The 19,854-nt window shown below is 28.8% G+C and overlaps 1 pseudogene; it reads left to right on the top strand.

Moving 5' to 3' along the window:
* Positions 1 to 347: 347 nt before the first annotated feature.
* LOC114400456 lies at positions 348 to 18,106 on the top strand (annotated as a pseudogene).
* Positions 18,107 to 19,854: the final 1,748 nt, after the last annotated feature.

Raw genomic sequence — 19,854 nt, 5'->3', positions numbered from 1 at the left:
TGTAGAAACATACCAATTCGTGCTTACAGGTAATATTAGAGGGAGCTGGTTTCTTATAACAAATACCACATTATGCAATTAGGGATTTACAATCCAAGGTTCCAATTCAAAGGGATACAGATCACAAAGCCATGAAATAGTTGAAAGGTTTTACAAACTAGATATTAGAGTTACTTGAGAAGATTTATGAAGACTAAAGTGGTGAAAATTGGGGATAAAGAGTAGTTAGTGGATGCTTGAACTGAAAAGTGAAGCAACTCTGAATTTAGTGAAGTGAAGCTCAGGCTGCGACGACAGTGATGTACAACATTCTCATTGTGACGATCTGAGATGATGCTCAGACTACGATGATGTGTGACGATGCTCAATGCGACAATTTGAGATGTGCTAAGGCTGCAACAATGTGCGACAATGATGTGAGACGTGCTCAGGTTGTGATGATCTACTATGTGCTCAAACTGCCAAGAGGTGCGACAATGAAAGGTTGCCCTTGTGATTTTGAAATCGTGTAGTGTGCCATGAGGAGTGGATGGTTATGCCTCTTCCCTCTTTATTTTAGTTTTTGATAAAAAAAAAATACTTTTTTAATTATTAAAAAATATTACTCGTTAAAATATGCCACATAGGCAAGTCGATCTATCTATCACTATTCTATTTATATAAGATTTTTCACTTTCTTATTCTTAAGCATACAGAGTAAGAGAGAGCCTCTGAGTCATGTGATCACTCTCAATTTTTTTCTTAAATTATTATAAAAAAATATTCGTGACTCCTAAAGTATATAAAAAACTTTTACTTTATTCATTTAATATATTTTTCTTTTTATTCAGTATTTTTGTACTCAATACAAATATATATATATATATATATATATGTTATTTATAAAAAAATATTAATTATATATTAAATTTCTTGTATATATTAAACTTGTGATTTGTTAACTAATTTTGTCTCTCAAAGTTTGGACTCCCGTGATAAGAGCAACAATAATGGTGATATGGTACTTATTTTCTCTGACTAAAAAAAAAAGAGAAATCCGGCCACTTTTTTTATTCTATACATAAGAAACAATTTACTTTTCACAAACCCAATATATGTAATTGGAACGTTATACGTTTTAAAAAAGGACAAAACATATTCATCCCAAACGATGAAATGACATAACATCATTTTATTTCACTTCCCAACTTTACCATGTTCAATTATAACCTGAATGTTTAACTACTATGCTCACTGTTTATATATATGAAAAAAAATAGGATGGAGGTGATGGTGCCAAGACATTATCATTGTCATCGTCTATGGCTGCCTAAACTAACTATTAACTACGAGTTCGCACCAAAGTAGGAAAACCTGACTACAAACCTGCATATACTCCAAACATGACAACGACCCTGGATCACATGATAGATAGAAACACCATCCACACAAATACCATTTTTTTTCATGGTCTAATTAATTAGCTTGTATAATTTTGTACGTGCTAACAAATCAAAGCATTCAATTCGAAGAGACATTACATGAATCTAGCTAAGCCAGAAAAAAGGCATTTTTAATCTGGATTCATCTTTTGATCTATAATAATTGGGTAGCAAATTTTGAGGAACTTAAGCTTGGTTAAAGAAGAAAATGGAGAATGTAAAAGACTTTTATGTGTGGACAGAAAGGAATCTTGTTCGGCTCCCAGAGCATATTTATATTTTTTTTTATCACACAGCATATTTATTTATATCATCGGTGAAAGTATTTGGAATACTTATTAATTATTCATTTTTGAAGTATATATTCTAAAGTATTTAGCTTAATCGTAATCATATTTATAGACTCATTCAACAAATGACCGGTACAAAAAAAAAAGACTTATTAGTTGTTATCAAATTATTGTATTATATACGAATAAAAGAATTATTGCATTATATACATATTCTTCAACTTTTGTCATCATATAAGAGTTAGACGTTAGTGTTAAAATTAAGAGCATTGATTAAAAATATGTTACTGTTAAAAGAAAAAAAATGACTTTTACACTACCAATCAAACAAATGGAAAGCCATTGTTATAGTTCATATTTAATTTGGGTTAAGTTTTTTGAAAATTTCAAATTAAGACCAAATGCAATAAAACTATTTTTAGATGCATAAAATCATTATGATTAAGGATATTTATTTCTTACTCTGTTTTATTAGTAAAAATATCATTAGAATGTGTACACATGCATCCTTCTTTTGTTGAAAAAATAAAGACAAGTAATGTGAATTGAAAAGGAAAAGAAAAGTCAATTCATTGATTGAGGATATATATGTTTGGATAAAAGTTGAAAAAATATTTTTGTAAACTCTAATGTATAAAATGAAAAACGGGAATATTGCTTTGAGAATAAAAATACTATTGATCACTCTTAACTAAAATTCAAACATACACTAACTAATTAGGCTTCATGGGAGACTAAACCAAAACTCTAATAAAAAAAAATCAAACACCTATATGTATAAAACAAACGAAATATTAAAAGTTAATGGCGTTGTTCTTCCTTTAAGCTTTGTTACTCAGTTAATCCCTTCACAAAGCTACCATGGAGCACTTTGCTTTGGTATTCCAATTGCAACAGTTGCTTGCTACTGAGGCAAAGTTACCAGGAAATGCAACTCACCAAGCAAACTTTTCCAGCAAAAGGGCTAATTAAGTAGCCAAAGACAGAACCTTACTCAAGCATCACGCATGGAACAACTTGCATTGTATCGTTCATGTTTCGAAGATCATGCAAACACCACCTACTTTATCTTGTACATGTAATAAAGGGAGCTTCTTGGCTCTAGCAAAGAACACTAGTATATTTCAGCAATGCTTAATATTAGGGTCATATAATAATCGTGCAATATAATCTTACAAAAAATGATTTTGAATTGAAAACTTAGATCAGATTATTTACTTGATTAGTTTTTTTTTATCAAGGAAATTTTGAATGAAATTGCATTTTTTTCATATATGAGAATTGAAGATGGTATTAGGAGGTTTATAACAACTCACACTTTCTTGTTCAACTAACTAAACTAGACCCACAAATAAAATTGCCTTTGAAATCAAGTATATTTAAAAACTTTATTATAAAAACAAATCAGTAGTAAATTTTAATACAAATTTTGGTTTTAACCCAAAAGTTGTTTAAGTTGGTTCAAATTTTTGTATGCATAATTAATTTCTCAAAATAATGTTAAACATATAAGTTTTTGGCAAAAATTACATTCATTAATATTTTAAGGAAAAATTATTCTTTTGATCTTAATTATAGTTAGAAAAATTTTACATGTTAGTCCTTACAATTAAAAATTATATCTTTTAGTTGTGTATAATCACTTTAGGATCTCTTTTGATCCTTCCTGTTACAAGAACTAAAATATGTTTGTGTTATGATAAAGACTAAAAGGAATTTAAAGGTGTTACTGGTATAGACATTAAAATGAATGATTTTTAAATATAGTGACTAAAAACTAAAGTTGTGTAATTATAGAGATCAGAATAATTTTTTCATATTTTGATTGGATTTTGAATTATATAAAGTAATTTTTAGTAACATTTACTTACAGCAATTGTATCTGAAATTCTTAATGATGGAGTGGAGGAAAGTGGAAACTTCCTTTTCTTCCATATACTGAGATGCGCCGAATTTGTCGGTCACCCACCATGTCCATGACAACCACTAACGACAGTCACAATCGACATTTAATTTCAAAATTTAATAACACTACACTTATAACTTGCAAGCTTCCAAAGTGGCCGTTTCAAGTTCTTTTATAATTTATACTAGATGTTAAATTCTCAACCAGTTTGGAGTAAGTTTCACTTTCTTCTTTTTCTTTAAATAATTAATTTTTAAAAAATTAAATTTCTGTGAACGTAAAATTTTTACACTATTCATTGTTAAAAATTATTATTGTAAAGTTTAATAAACTTTTTTTTATCAGTCAAAGTTCAAAAAACTTATTATACACTTTAATTTAATTCAATTTGTGATTGAATGATAATTTAAAATTTATTATATTATTAATATATAGATTCAATGGTTGTGATTTGATGTTAAAACATTAATTTGTGTTGTGAATGGTATTTTAAAAGTGACTTTAGACAAAATGATTTTATTTAGAGAGTAAAATAAAATTAATTTTAATGCATCAAAATAAATATATTTTTTGAAATTTAGTATATAAATGTAACTTAGTTCTATAGAATGAAAATTTTTAACATTTTACTCGTATCAGAATTAATTCGGTAAATTTCACTCACTAGCGTGCGAAATTTATTCCATTAACGGAAATGTGATTCAGATTTCAAACAAGCTAATATTACAAGTAATTTTCATATTTTACTAATACTTTTAAGAAAATAAAAAAATCAAATATAAAATATGATATATTTTAAAATTTAAAGAAAATAATTCAAAGGATAAACACACTTTCCAATTTATTAATTGCTTGTTTATTGTAATTTAGAATAGAATAAAGTCATATGAATAACATTAAATAGAAAGAAATTTATTTTTTTATAATTAAATAAAAAAAGAAATGGAAGATATTAGCAAGGAAAATTTTATTTTATTAATAAGAAACTTCCTAAATTAGTAATATAAATTTTAATTATTTTATAACTTAAAACTAAATTTAAAAAAATGTCATATGGAGAAAGTAATAGTAATTTTTTTATGCCCTACCATCATCTGAATGCAGACAATTAAGACAACTTGTCTTGTGCCATAACTTCATCTACCCATGATCATTAATAAATTTGTAATTATTATAGAAACCAAATGCAATAAGTATTCGGCTATTCGCAGACGTTATGAATGCGGAAGATGCTCTAGTGCTGTAATGCTGTTATATAGAACAACGATTTCTAATGTTATTAATTGGATAAATTATTATTTTTTATCTATTTATTCAATAAAATTCAATAATGTCAAAAGGGATCCTACTCTGCACACAATTCTTCACACAAGGTGCTTGATTCCAATAATGATCTCTGAGTTCCGATACCAACTTCACCAATTTAATGCACCGTTAATACATTATCTCCAGTTTGTATTAGCAAGCGAAGAGTGAATGGTATTGATCATTCCAACGTTTATTGTTGATAAAAACAACCAAATAAATACACTCTTGGGAATGCATAAGGCCTTGAAAAAATGCAAAGCATTTCATAGCATCCAGTATTATATATACCCATCATCTGTTCATTTTTTAGTCCAATTCAACATCAAATTTCTGTTAGTATTTCTTTCTTTCAAATGGCGAAAAGGGTGATAGAGATATAAAAAAAATTTCTTGGAAATATTGGTTGAAGGTTGTAGGTTAGAGTAATTCGTTTGTGATTTTTCTTTATGGACATGTAGCAAAAATAGTTGGTCTGTGGTAGCTGCAAGTTCTGTACGTATACTCCTTTGTTACTTTTTATTTATTATAGAATTTTTTTTCAGTGTCATGTAAGTACCACTAACATGGCGAACAAGGGATGAGGCAAACTACATATGAAATGATTTTTTTTAAAAAAATTTGATAATGCACAAATATTTCAATAAAGATGTCTTGAAGTGTGATTCATAGGTTTGAAATTAATGTAATATGATTATTTTTGTCTAAAATTCAATTTGCTAGTTTTCTTGTGTCGCTTTCTTTGTTTGCAGGATAAAAAATAATGAGCTTTCCGTGATAAAGAAAAGTTGGAGTGAGGTAATTTTGAATGTGTACTAATTTTTCATCAGAAGAATTACAATACCATTTTCCTTTTCATTAAAATTTCTTTCATTGATATCAACTAATCTATTTTCTCTTAATTTTTCATTTGCCATGTATAAGTTCAGTCACGGACTTTTTTTTTCTCATAATACTAGTTGTTGTTTAACTTAAAATCCTATAAATGATAATTCATATCTGTATGATTATTGCCAACATGTATCGTGTATTATTCACGTTTGTCATTCATTTTTAGTGTTTAGAACACACCAACATAGTAAGACCGTCAACATAATTTTTATTACTTCTAATGATTTATTTTTATATTTTTTCTGCATTGAAAATAATAAACTTTTCGTTATATCACTACTAGAAAATAAGATTTTTACATCGGTTATTTAAGATTTTTAACATTGCTTATTAACCGATGTTGAAAGTAATATCGTTAACATCAATTTTTTTAACATCAAAAAAATTGATGTTAACTAATAAATACAACATCAGTTATTTAAATAACCTATCTTATATAATAAGAATTATGAAAAAAGAAAGTTATAAATCTACATATCAACATCGGTTTTTTAAAAGATCGATGTTAACTGTCACTAACAACATCTATTTTCTCTTATACTAACAACATCGGTTTTTTAAAAAAAGTGATGTTAACTGTGACTAACAAAATCGGTTAAAAATTGATGTTGTTTTAAAACTTTTTTTAATATGTTGTTTGTTTTTTCAATAAATCCAAAATTAACCTGCAAATATTAAAACCAGACCACACAACATACAATTTTCATTTTGTTTTAAAACAACTTTTATAAAAAATTTCATGAGAAATTTACTAATTACTATGAATTAAAAGCATATTTAATGTTGAGATATAAATTGTAAAAAATGTAAAGTAAGTAAATATAAACTACAATTACAAAATTGCTTGAAAATTCTAAGTTTCATTTTTAACTTTCAAATAGTACTTTGCCCACTGGATGTGAAGTGCCTTCAATTTCTCTAGTTTAAATGGTCTAGCATCAGTAAAATATTGTATGATATAATAAAACATAAGTTAATAATATAATAACAATCATAACAAAATAAAATTTGGTGAATTAAAAATTACCATTTCTCAATTATTTTTGAAATTTCCTAAGATTATAGTTGACATCCAGTGCATGACGTAATATCCACATTTACTGCTTCCTTTTTTGTCTATTACATTAAATACATTATGAAATTTAGATATTCAACGTTAAGTACAAATTAGTTTACACAATACTAAAATATAAGTAGAAACATATTGTTTAAATGATTTACTTTAACAACAATCCACCTAGCAGCAGATTTTGATTTACTTTGTTGAGTATCATGAAGTCCTTTCAAAGCACTATTGAATACAAATATGGATGCATTGGTTTGCTTTGTTACACTATTTTTTTTTTTTTTTTGGAAAAGCATGTCCAAACAATTAACTACATTAATTGAATAATATAATATGACTTAAATGAAAAGATATATGAAAACTTTTGTCTGGTATATATTTTCTACTATTTTCTAATGGCCTTGTAACCTAATTAATCCCAATCCTATTTTTAAAATGGTTCCAAAGGTTGATATAAACAACTGCAAAATTGCTTAAGCCACTCAACACAGACTTAAGTTTTTTTTTTTTTTTTACATAGGAAAAAGTACTTGAAAACTACATAATAAATTCATTCCAGTAATATAAACAACCTCATTAGAGGATTAAACCTTTACAAAATGGTAAAGTCTATAAACAGAAGTTAATTAAGTGCAATTAAATAAAATTGAAAAGTAAGGTTTTCCTCATCTGCATTCATACCATAGCTTCCTCATGAGGGAAGAAATTGACTTTTTAGAGACTAAGATTCTCCATAGCTTCCTACCAATCCTTTGAGAACTTTTTAGAGACTAAGACATAAGCATTCATAAGTGATTCAAATGAAAAGTTTTTCCTTTGACTCTACAAGCTTGGTCATTTGCACCATTTTTATTTTATTTTTTACTATTGATAGTAACTCTCAGATCAATTCAAAAGAAAAATGTCTAGATTATTTATGAAATTATTTTTCAGTTGTGAAGCTCAAATCATAATATATATATATATATATATATATATATATATATATATATATATATATATATATATTACAATGCATTTTCTAGAACAATTTTAGCTAGTTAAATATAATAAAGGGAAAGGCATATATTTTGTCTTTATGTAAATTTGAATTTAACATTAGCAAGTTTCATAACATAAGAGACTAGTACATGAAACACATAATGAATTACAATATAATTTTTTTAAAAAAAAGCAATTTATTTTAAGTGATAAGGTTTTCATTCACAAGGGAAAAATAGTTGTTACTTGTTACGCATTCCTATCAAACTAACCAGTTCTACTTTTATAAATTTCACCAACACAAGCACAAGAAAATGATAGCAAGAACAAACCATTGAATTGCTACGTGCATATCAAATTCCAATTTTTTCACAAGTGAAAGGACTAAAAATTAATTTACATACAAAATATCAACAAATAATTCAGTAATATATCAATATATGAATTGCATGTGAACAAGAACAAAAAAATATTTCAACAAAAGTTGTCTTATACTTGTGTGTTTGGTGATAACATATAGGAATTTTGTCTCCTTCTCTGAGAGATCGTAAAAACCACTTAGATTTTTAAGTAACATCTTAAAACTAAATCTTATTAAAAAAAACTAAATTTAACATCTTAAAACAAACCAATGATGGGGTTTTTTTTATAAAAAAAACCCACCTAATTACTATAAAGTAAGATGAATCTCTACTATAATCTTAGCAAATTGGTGAATAGGAGCATATAGCTGTTAATTATTAACTATGCAGCGTACACTTTCCAGAGAAAGCGTTAGCATCTAGTTCATATATACTCTAGCGACGAGGAAGAAGAAGAAAAAGCTACAATACTACGAAACTAGCGCTAAAAAACCAAATAATACAAACTCGTACGTTACGTTGTTCTTCCATTATTCCACATTTACTTCAAATTTCATTACCACCACACAAATTAGCACAAAGATAAGCAGAAAATCAAAACAGTGAAACAATACTAAGGTGAAACATTGAAACTGTGAAAGTACCTTGGCAACAGAAAAACAAGTTGAGAAGAGCAAGGAAAAAGACAACCGACACCAACATTCTCTCTCGCCGCACGCGACACTAGCGAAGAGCATCGTTAGGAGAGAGAGAAGAGGCTTGAAGGAGTGATTGGCAGGTGGCGAAATTCGGCAGAGCAACGGTCGACGGTCATGGTGGAGACGGCTACAGGCCGAGCTGGTGGAGAAAGAACGCATTCAAAAGTGCGAAGCAGAAGAAGGAATCTCGAAGTTTGAACAATGTCACCGTATGGTTAGAATGATTTTGGCTCATTAGGGATTTGCCAAAGTGTAACTTATCCTTTTTTCATTTTCATATAATAAATAAAATATAAAATATGAAAGGAGGCGTAGAGGGGTTAGTTAGTATATGTTTTTGAAATTTTTTTTATGGAAATTTTTTTTCATTGAAATAAATTATTTAAATAAATAAAATATTATAACTAAGTTACAAATTTTTTTTTTCTATAAAATATAAAATTTAATAAATAATCTTAATAATTATTTATGCATATTAAAATTAAAATCAAAACATATTTACATCAATAAAAAATATTTTTTAAAAAAATAATAAATTATAATTATATCCATAAGTAAAAGTAGTCGTAGGTATAAGTTTGTAGAAAATTTAAAATATAATGATGATTTAATATTTATTTATTGAATGGTGACAAATATTTTATAAAATATACTTTTTAAATATTTATTAGACATTTTGATAATAAATAATATATACATTGTTTGTATAAATATTTTTGTATGATAAATTTTTATTTTTATAATAATTAAATAAAATATAGTAATAATAAATTTTAATTGTTTGATGATATAATTTTTTTTACCAACATTCTATAAAAATTCTATAAAAGTTAAACTCTACTATTAAAAACAATTTTTTATTTTTATTTTCAAGTGAACTAATATGCAATAATTAATATAAATGTGTGTTATATTTAAATGATAATCATGAAATAATAAGATTAAAATTACAAAATTTATTTTAAAAATTTAGTTTAATTTTTAAATGCTTACATTTTGAATTTGCTATTGTTTATTAATTATTATATTTTTTAATTAAAATATAATTAATAACTCAATATATGATTTTTTAAAAAATATATAAATAATTAAAGAAAAAGAGTTTATATTAGCATCAGTTATTTTAAAACCGGTGTTGTAAGTGCTTAGACAACATCGATTTTAAAATAATTGATGTTAAAATCGCATTAAATCGAATTGTTAACATCAGTTATTTAAAAATCGATGTCGTTAAGCACTTACAACATTAGTTTTAAAATAATTGATGTTAAAATCACACTAAATCAAGCTGTTAACATTGGTTATTTGAAAACCAATGTTGTAAGTGCTTAACGACATCGGTTTTCAAATAATCGATGTTAATAAGACAATGTTAAAACTTATTTTTTTAGTAGTGTATAATTAGTGTATTTGATAATATGCTGAAATTCAAATTAAAACTTACACACTTAATGAAAGGTATAATTATGAATACTATTTGATTAATGTCTTTCTTCTTTTATTCCATATTTTTTAATCCTTTGTGGATAATGTTTTCTAAAAAATATTTTTAAGTTTTAATTTTTTTTAAATCATTTAGTATTTCCTTAGGCTAATGAAGGCTTAGACCTGCACTCAATGTTATACCTTAAAAATGCAATCTCACCTTAAATGATATACTGTTGCGCGATTGTTGTGACTGTGTTTAATATATGATAAAGTTAGATTGACTTCCTGAAATTTTGAGACAAAGTTAAATTGACCTCCAGAAAATTTGAGTCTAATCTAACTTTGTCTCAATTCATTAAGATTGTTCAAATGTGTAACTACATTTGTTAGCTTTTTATGAAATGTATTCGTGCTGGCATTTTACATCACATCTCATTTTTTTTCTATCTCTATTCTTTTTTTACCTGCTTATCTCAATTGGAGATTCAAATGTAAGATCATAGTTGTCTTTCTTCTTCTAATAATTAAAAAAATTATACCAAGAAGTTAAAAAATTAAAGAATAAAAGACTTAAAAAACTTTTGTTTGAATGTCTTGAACTTATATATAACCAAAACATAACATTGATCAATGGATATCCACTCTCCATTAATTAGTTTTAAACCATATACTATTTGGAACATTAGATTCTTCAACTTGAACATGTTGATAGTACCTACTTAAAATTATGAGATAATAATTTTTAAAAATATACTAATGTTTGATATCTCAATGACTAAAACTTCATTTTTGATATGTCATTAATTACTTTGTATCTTGTGCTGGAACGTAGAGTAAAAAGATCAACTAATTAGGTGCATGGTACCAACAACAAAGTGGGAAGATTATGAATAAATATATAGAAAGTGGTAGCTTTTGAATTGACATATGGCTGGTGTATTGGGAATGGAAGTTTCTTTTTGGTTAAGTACTTACATCGAATTTTTGTAGTCAAGGGATGTGAAAATTTAACATGTATGTTGTATAGACAACTAGATTCACCAAATATAGCCATCACACTTTGAGGATAGTTTCCAACTAGTGGCATCAAATAGGAAAAACATATAGTGAACCATTTTTAGTTACGATTTGTCTTGGATTAGAGCTACATTTTTATAGTTACCTATAGTTGGTTTATGTATTTGTCATGCTATAGTCTTGGCTAGAGCATGGGTGTAAGTTTGATTTTTCTGGTATATTGGTGAGGTTGTGTTAATTTATGGATGGTATTTTAAAATTGTTTCCATTTATTGCACTCTTAATGTTATGTATATTTTGGATTGACTTTAATACTCTATTTGTTTTTATATATAAGACATAAATACTTAATTTGTGGAGTAACATTTGTAGGCTGATAAAAAAACTAATGTCTTGTTGTATATGGTCTTTGTTGAGGAATTGAAATTGAAAATTGTTTCCTTGGTAATGCCAATTACTTAATTTTGTAGAATTAAGTTTCTAGTTAATACAAAAGTCAACATTTTTAATATCAAAATATAAATTATTTTTACTCTCACTACTAAGAAAATCATTTTTTACGACTCATTCTAAGACGGTTCCTAGGAACCGTCTTAGAATGTACGTCAGTGACATTTTTGTAATTATTGATAATTTAACTACGACAGTCTACTACACCCATCTTAGTAGGCATGTCACGATGATATTTTGATAATTTGAAGACTTAATTCTACGACGAGTGTCATTAGAAAATCGTCTTTGTTAATTTAAAAAAAAAGGTTTTTCGATTTGTTTTTGACAAAAAACGTATGGTTTCTCATGCATTCTGCACAACTAAAATGAAACTATGATTATTTTAGTGACTTGATTTGGGCAGAAGACAGCTTTTAGGTGAGGGATTGGATACCTGTCGTGGTTTGTACCAGAGTATTTGGCATACATAGATGGGGCTATCATCAAACATTGCTTTGTTGTAACATATTTTTAAGTGTACACCTATTTCTTATTTTCATAGATTTTGCTTTTTTTTTTCCTTAACTAGTTTCATTTGTCAATTCAAATATCAATGTAAATGTTGACTTATGGATGTGCAGATATATCTTCCATTGCATTTATTGACCCATTTCCAATAATTGACTTCGTAACTCAATTGTTGAACATAGATGTATCCTTTATTTAATATACATTATATGTATACTCTTCTGCTTAAAGTCATGTTACTTTGCTATCTTTAGTTTTTGACTGCTTGATTCCAATTTGATGTCAGGATGCTTTACAATTTTTCCTACATTTTCTTGATCAACTTGAGCGAGCTAATTAATGTTGCGAAAGTTGAATTGGATCTATAACATCCCATTTTTCGTAAATAAATTAAAAAGGTTTTTTAGTAAAAAAAATAATAAATAAAGTTTTAGAAAATGATGAGGTTTTTATAATTAAATAAATAAAGGGAAATAACTATATTAAAATAATTGTTTGAAGAAAAAATATATTTGATTTATTCATTTGATAGGGAATAAAATAGAATTTATTTTTTATAAACTGATAAAAATAAATAAATAAAGTAAATAATAGTTTATGAGTACCTTAGTTATAAATAGTGATATGTTAGGTCAGTTTTCAGACTGACTATGCCTCTCTTCCCCTCATTTTCGTTTTTCTCTCTTCTCCTCCCAAAACTTCCCGTAGACCACCAAACCCGTCTCAGAAAAACGATGATCTCAGACTCATTTATCGTTGGATCATCGTGAAATTTAAGCACCAGGTTTGAAACTCAATTCCGAGCCTTTTCACCGTTGGTAATTTTGAAATCATGTCGGAGTTGAGATAATTACACTTTGCATCGTATCATTTTTCTTTCACGCAGAAACCCAGAGCTGTCTTGGTAAAATTACAATCCCGAACTCGTTAACCGTTGGATTGTCGTGAAAGTTTTATATGTGGTTTGAGATTTAATTGTGCACGCCTTCACTGTTGGGATTTACGATATAATATTCATGGAGGGAGAAAAAAGAATCGCACAAAGACAATACAAATGGAGGCTTTAATCCCTTCTCATTCTATCTAACGTTTGGAAACCCTATCAGAGCAACCAAAGGAAAAACTTGAGAAATCTCAGGAAATTGCTAGAGATGCCTCTATTGCTACCGGAATGTGAGTCTGCTTAGAGGTAAGGAATGAATTTATCACAATTGAGGGTTAGAATGAACATGTGTTGGGATCCTTAGAGGATTAAATTGGAGTTTATTTTGGGATATTTATTGACTTATAATTTTTGCTTTATGATTACAAATACAATATTATTGTGTTTTATGTACCAATTGATGTTCTGATAAGTATTGATTGATAAACTTGAGTGCTTTTGATGTTTTTGTGTTTTGACCCATGATTTTGATATAATTGTGTGAAATTATTTGAGGGGTTTTACTCCCCATGTTGTGATAATTTGAACCTGTGATTAATGGTGAAATACATGTGTATTGAGATGTGTGTATTGAGTTGTGAGCTATGAACTGTGCAATCACACAATTGTAAGATCCTTTAAGGGCGACGAGTATTGTGATGAGATCCACTGTGGGAACCCGGCGAGTTAAAATGGTTTTGAAAATAATTGAGTAATTCTGTGTATTGCATGGTTCATAGGTAAAGTGTATATGATTCATGAAGTGTGATAACGTGTTAAATTGAGATTATACCATTGTGATTGAGATTCAGTGTATGTGATAAACTGAGTATGCACGTGATTGAGATGTTGTGTGCATTGAGTTATGAACTATGAATTGTACAATCACACGACTATAAGACTCTTTAAGGGCGACGAGTTAAAACTATTTTGAGAACAATTGAGGAGTCATGTGTTTTGTACAGTTCATATATAGAGTATGTGTGCTAAAATATTTTCTAGGTTGGACCTGAATCGGGAGGGAGAGGCCCTGATAGACTCTTCAGAGTGTAGGCCTTGAGGGTCACTCGGTTTGAGTGCTCCTTTAAGCTTATGTTGATCCCATATGGTTGGAGCATTCTCGCAAAACACCGTGACCCTGACTGGTTTCCCTATGATCTTACCTAGTGAGAGTGACCTGACTTGCTAGTGTGTGGTTTGTCTTGTCATGTACTCCTAGGCGCCCGACGAGATTTTTCACTGACATGGTACCACATTGCATATAAGATTGAGTCTTAGTGTATATGTTGCATAATGCTTGTGTATTGATCGATATTGATTGACTTGGTGATATTGTGTGTTGATCCTTGAGTACGTGAATATTGTGAAAATGAATGAGATGTGTTGTGTTATGATGTGATATTGGGTGACAAAGTGGTGAAATGATGTGAGCTATGTTTAAGTAAGTTTTATTTTGTATTTATGATATTTATACCTACATGTTGTATCGTTACTCTTCATTAGTTAGGAATGTGATAACTCACTCCCAGTGTGCTATTTGTGTTTGGATCCTGTGATGATCTCAAACCTTGTGTTCGTGGGAGCAGATGAATAGGTGAATGACTATGAAGAATCTCATGCTAGAGGACACGAGAACACAATGCTCTGATAGGATGTGACATTAGGGTATAAGTTCTATATTAATTGTATGAAGTTTTAGACACTGTTGTTTTGAGCCAAAGTGAATTTATTATTTATTTAGACAAATTTTATTATGATGTTAGAAAAGTGAAAGTGAGTCTTTTACCATTTGAAAGATTTGTATTTAAATGTGTTTTAAAAAAACTTTTAAATTAATTATGTTTTCTTTATTCCTTTATTAGTATATATGTGAGGGGTAGAGGGCGTCACAGGATCCATCTACGAGTTTCAAATTTGGTATTGAAGATAGAATTTTGTGTTCATTTGGAAAAGTTACATATATTACATGACATGCCTACATTGTTTCTCTCAATATCCCATTACATGAGGCAACTAACAAAAGTGAGTATTTATGTGAGTGACCTTTCCTTATGTGAGAATCAAAATGTCTTTGGGATTCTAAATCTAATACTTGTTTTGTTTTGAGAAATATCAGAAGAATTACAATCCTGTCACAAACTGAAACCAGAGAAACTTGCAGTAGTGAATGTGGACGTGGTCTATCTTACAATTTTTTCTACAAAATGAACTTGGCTTGGTTTTTGTTATCTGTTTGCATATGTGAATCTCTGCTTTTAATTCATATAATTTGTGCTCAATTATATAGATTGAATTATTTACAATAAAACTAATAATTTGATGGATTGTTACATTTTTATTATTAGTCTAAAAAACCCAAAGACATACCGGGTTGGCCCTGTCCCTAAGCCTAATATCCAGCTTTAGTTTTTTTTGATTGACAACTTGGCCTATGGGTTGGCATTGGGAAAGAGCCCTTTCCCTACGTGGCTTTACGGGCTTTTGCTCACAGTTTTTTATCTAGTGGGCTTTTTGGCCTTGACCTATATGCACTAAGGTTGGGCTTGTCTTGATGGGCCATATTGAGCGCTCTATTTACTAATAAATTCTTACCATCTGATGTATCTCAACTCTATTGTTGCTACTATGTGATTATGAAATTGTTAATTATGCATTTGATGGTTATCCAGTCTTAGATAATTTTTTGGTCTACAGAATGATTTGTTGTATAGACTTGAATTAGAGAAGGAGCACAAGAAATCAACATCCATGGATTCACAGGGCCAAACAACTTCATTGCATAGACTTCAGAATGTAGAAAAGGTAATATATTGAAAACATGTTAAAAAAATGTCCTGAAAGTGACAGAATATCTAGTTTGTTCAATTGATTTTTTTCTCCTTTTTGATGGTCATGTGTAGAGAATTGTGAAGGTTTTGGAGTTTGCAGTAGGAGTCATGGATGAGCTTGCAAGCCCTATTGGTCCTAGGAAGGATGTGGTCCAAAACCACTGCCTTGAGTTCATGCAATTAATCAAGGTCCTTGTCTTCTAGAAATGAATTTATTCTTTTGTCTATTTGTCTATATTAAGAGTGTGACATTATGAGTGCAAGTCCCAAAAAGAGCACAGAGTACCAAAACTTCACTAGTATAATTTAAATAATACCTAATGTTATATAAGATTAACAACAACCATTGTGTAACCATATTTTATTTACTTTACATTAATCTTTTGTTAGGTACAGGTCCAAAAATTAGCAAAATCATGAAAGAAAAGAGGATTTTATTGACGAAATATCCATTATTGTTGAGGAAAATTGATTATGGCATCACTGTTGCTAATTAAATGTTTTACATTTTCTCAATTACAGTTGGAGGACTTCTGAATGCTACATGTGGGAATGCTACTGAGCTCATAATAGCAATATTTGCCCTTAGGAGTAACAAAATTGTTGTGGTCAAGTATTCTCTGTGGGTTCTATTTTTTCAAACCTTCTTTTGGTTCTTGGGACCTCTCTATTATGTGGTGGCATTGCAAACCTTAAAGTGTTGTTGTGATGTTCATTGCATATGTTGTCTACATTGTCATTCAACTATGGACACACAGATAGTTATTTGAAGCTGAAGATGTAAGCTAGGTTTCTTAAATTATGAAAATGGTTAATTAAATTGCTTATAGTATCTTACAAGTAATTAATTAATTAACAAGTTGAATTGTTCAACTATGGACACACATTAATTAAATTGCTTATATCAGGAATTGTTTACGAAGGTGAGGATGGTGAAGAAGAAGAAGTTGTGATTGGATTATGGAGTGGCATTGCTTGGTTGGTTGGGATGACTGTGTTCATTGTTGTGTTGTCTGAATATGTGGTGGATACAATTGAGGAAATTGACGTTCAATGTTTTTTTTCTTTCAAAAAATGAAGTCCATTTTGACTATTATAAATATTGATGATAAAATTGTCACATAATAGGATGCATAAGATTCGTGGGGTTTGTTTGTGAGCTTTCTCAGCATAATCTTGCTACCAATAGTTGGAAATGCAGCTGAACATGCAGGAGCAATCATATTTGCTTTCAAGAACAAGCTGGGGAGAACTTGAGAGAGTGCTATAAACATTTCACACTTCCCCTCACTTAACATAATATTCATATTGACCAAGCAATATTTTTATTAATTAATTAAAATGTTAAAGTAAAGTAATGTCTTCACCACAGGACATTTCATTGGCTGTTGCATTGGGTTCAGCAACTCAGATTGCTATGTTTGTGGTACGATACACACACCTCTAATATTGAAACGGACACTTTCATAATTTCATTTAGTTACTTTTTTTCCCTTCTTTTAATGAAAGCTTATGCAATTACACAATATAGGTCCCATTATGTGTAATCATTGCTTTGATAATGGGTATCAATATGGACGTGAATTTCAACCTCCTAGAGCAAGTTCCCTTGCATTGGCAATAATATTCACGAGCTTCACTTTACATGTATATATTTAATTAACAATTTCAACTGACAAAAAAAACACCATAATTTTTTAACATCATATTTTCATTCAATCAAATATTATAAGAATTAACAAAACCACCCTTAATTATTCATAGGATGGGACTTCTCACTACATAAAAGGCCTTGTTCTCCTGCTGTGATACATTGTTATTGGGGCATGATTCTTCGTACAAAGAACACTCTTTAATAGTAAGTAAAATATATCAAATTTTTCCAATGGTTACATAAATAGTCAAAATCTATGATGTCATTTTAAATTGTAATTCATGCCTATAATTTGATGTGTTATTTTTCACAGACCAAGCTGATGTTACTAACATCACACTTAAATCAGCCACTAATGCAGTTTTAAGCGCTTAATTAGTAGATAAGTTAATTACAAGTTATGTGTCACATAAATATAAGTATAATCCTTCTTGTGAAATCATATAAAATTTGATCTAAAGTTAAATTTGGGAACTTGGTTTTGCAGGCTTTGGCATATTTGTTGTCCCTTCCTGAGATGAAGAATGGTGGCATCGATCCAAACCAAAAATCAGATTCAAATTCTAGGGTTTATATAGCTTGTTTTAATGATGTCCTTATTCAGTTACTATTTTCATTGCTGAATTTTGACCAGAATTTATAAATTAAGTCTCATATGAGACATTAGGTACAATTATATTTGCATATTGTTATTGCCATTCATGAACAAAAAGCAAAAAAAATAAAAAAAATAAAATAATTCTATGTAGGTTGTGTTCGATAACTGATGTAGAATGCTGGAAAGTCTACGACGATTATTAGAACAATCGATGTAGCATGTTTTAGCATGGGCAACTTTCTACGACGGTTCACCGCCACAACCAATGCAGAATGCTTTAGCATGGACAACATTCTACGACGGTTCACCATCACAACTGATGTAAAATGCTGGACATTCTACGACGGTTATTAAGATAATCGATGTAAAAATCTGACATTCTAAGACGAGTTTAGAGACCAACCCGTCTTAGAATAGACAGAATTCTACGACAGTTCGCCTACACAACTGATGTAGAATGGTCATCATTCTAAGACGGGTGTTACTCGAGACTCGTCTTCGAATCCAAGTCATTCTAAGATGGTTGTAGGATGATGGTGTTTCAATGACGCCAGTTACAACAACACGTGATGACCGATGTAGAAAGACGGTATTACCGATGTAGAAATGCTATTTTGTAGTAGTATCTCTAACTTTCAAGGTAGTAAACATTTTTGTTACGGGTTGTGTACTTTTGCAACTTGGAAGCAGTGAAGATCTATTTGTACAGTAATATAATTATATAATTATCTTTTAAAGTATTATAAAAATAACAAAAACTACGTTTCATAATAAAATAATTATTAACAAAAAATATTATAAAATCCCGTGCTACGCACAAAGTCAAACCGACTAGTTCAATAAAGTTCAATAATTTTTCTTCATATTGTTTTTTGTTAGACTGTTGAGAATTTATTTACTTGAATTAAGGAATTCTTTTCCGTAAAATATAAATTACTTATCTGTAGGCTCATTAATTAAAAGTTAGCATTTCCTTCTTATAATCTTTTTGCTAAATATCTCTTCTGCAAAATCATTGAAAATATATAGTAGATAAAAACATCTCCTGAAAATCAATCCTTTTGTTCTCTCATTACTTTTTTTTTTCTTTTTCTTTATTTTTATATTCTTTTGAAGTGAATGTCAAGAGAGAGATATAATAGACGACACATTAATGAAAAATTAAATAAACTGTACAAAAAGATTAGTTTAATGATTTTAACCTATTAAGCATAATAGATCTAAATAAATGAATAAATTGATAAATGACTTATGTGGCAAGCACGAATACAAACTAATAATTAACACTAGAGAGGGTTCCAAGAAACAACATATATTTACTTAATTCAAAAATTAAAAGACTACACGACACAATTTTAAGATTCAAATGAAATATAAAAAAAATAATTTAATATTAAAATAATTAAGATTACATTATGGAAACAGAATTTTTTTAAAAGTTATCATTAGTCATTGTAAACACAACAAAACATATTATTTATCTAATCAATTCGGTTCCACTTGTATTGCCTCAATAATTCAAAAACT

Source organism: Glycine soja, chromosome 19, assembly GCF_004193775.1.
Source record: "Glycine soja cultivar W05 chromosome 19, ASM419377v2, whole genome shotgun sequence".
NCBI lineage: Eukaryota > Viridiplantae > Streptophyta > Magnoliopsida > Fabales > Fabaceae > Glycine > Glycine soja.
The sequence above is the reverse complement of the archived record's forward strand: the minus strand, read 5'-3'. Positions and strand labels throughout refer to the sequence as shown.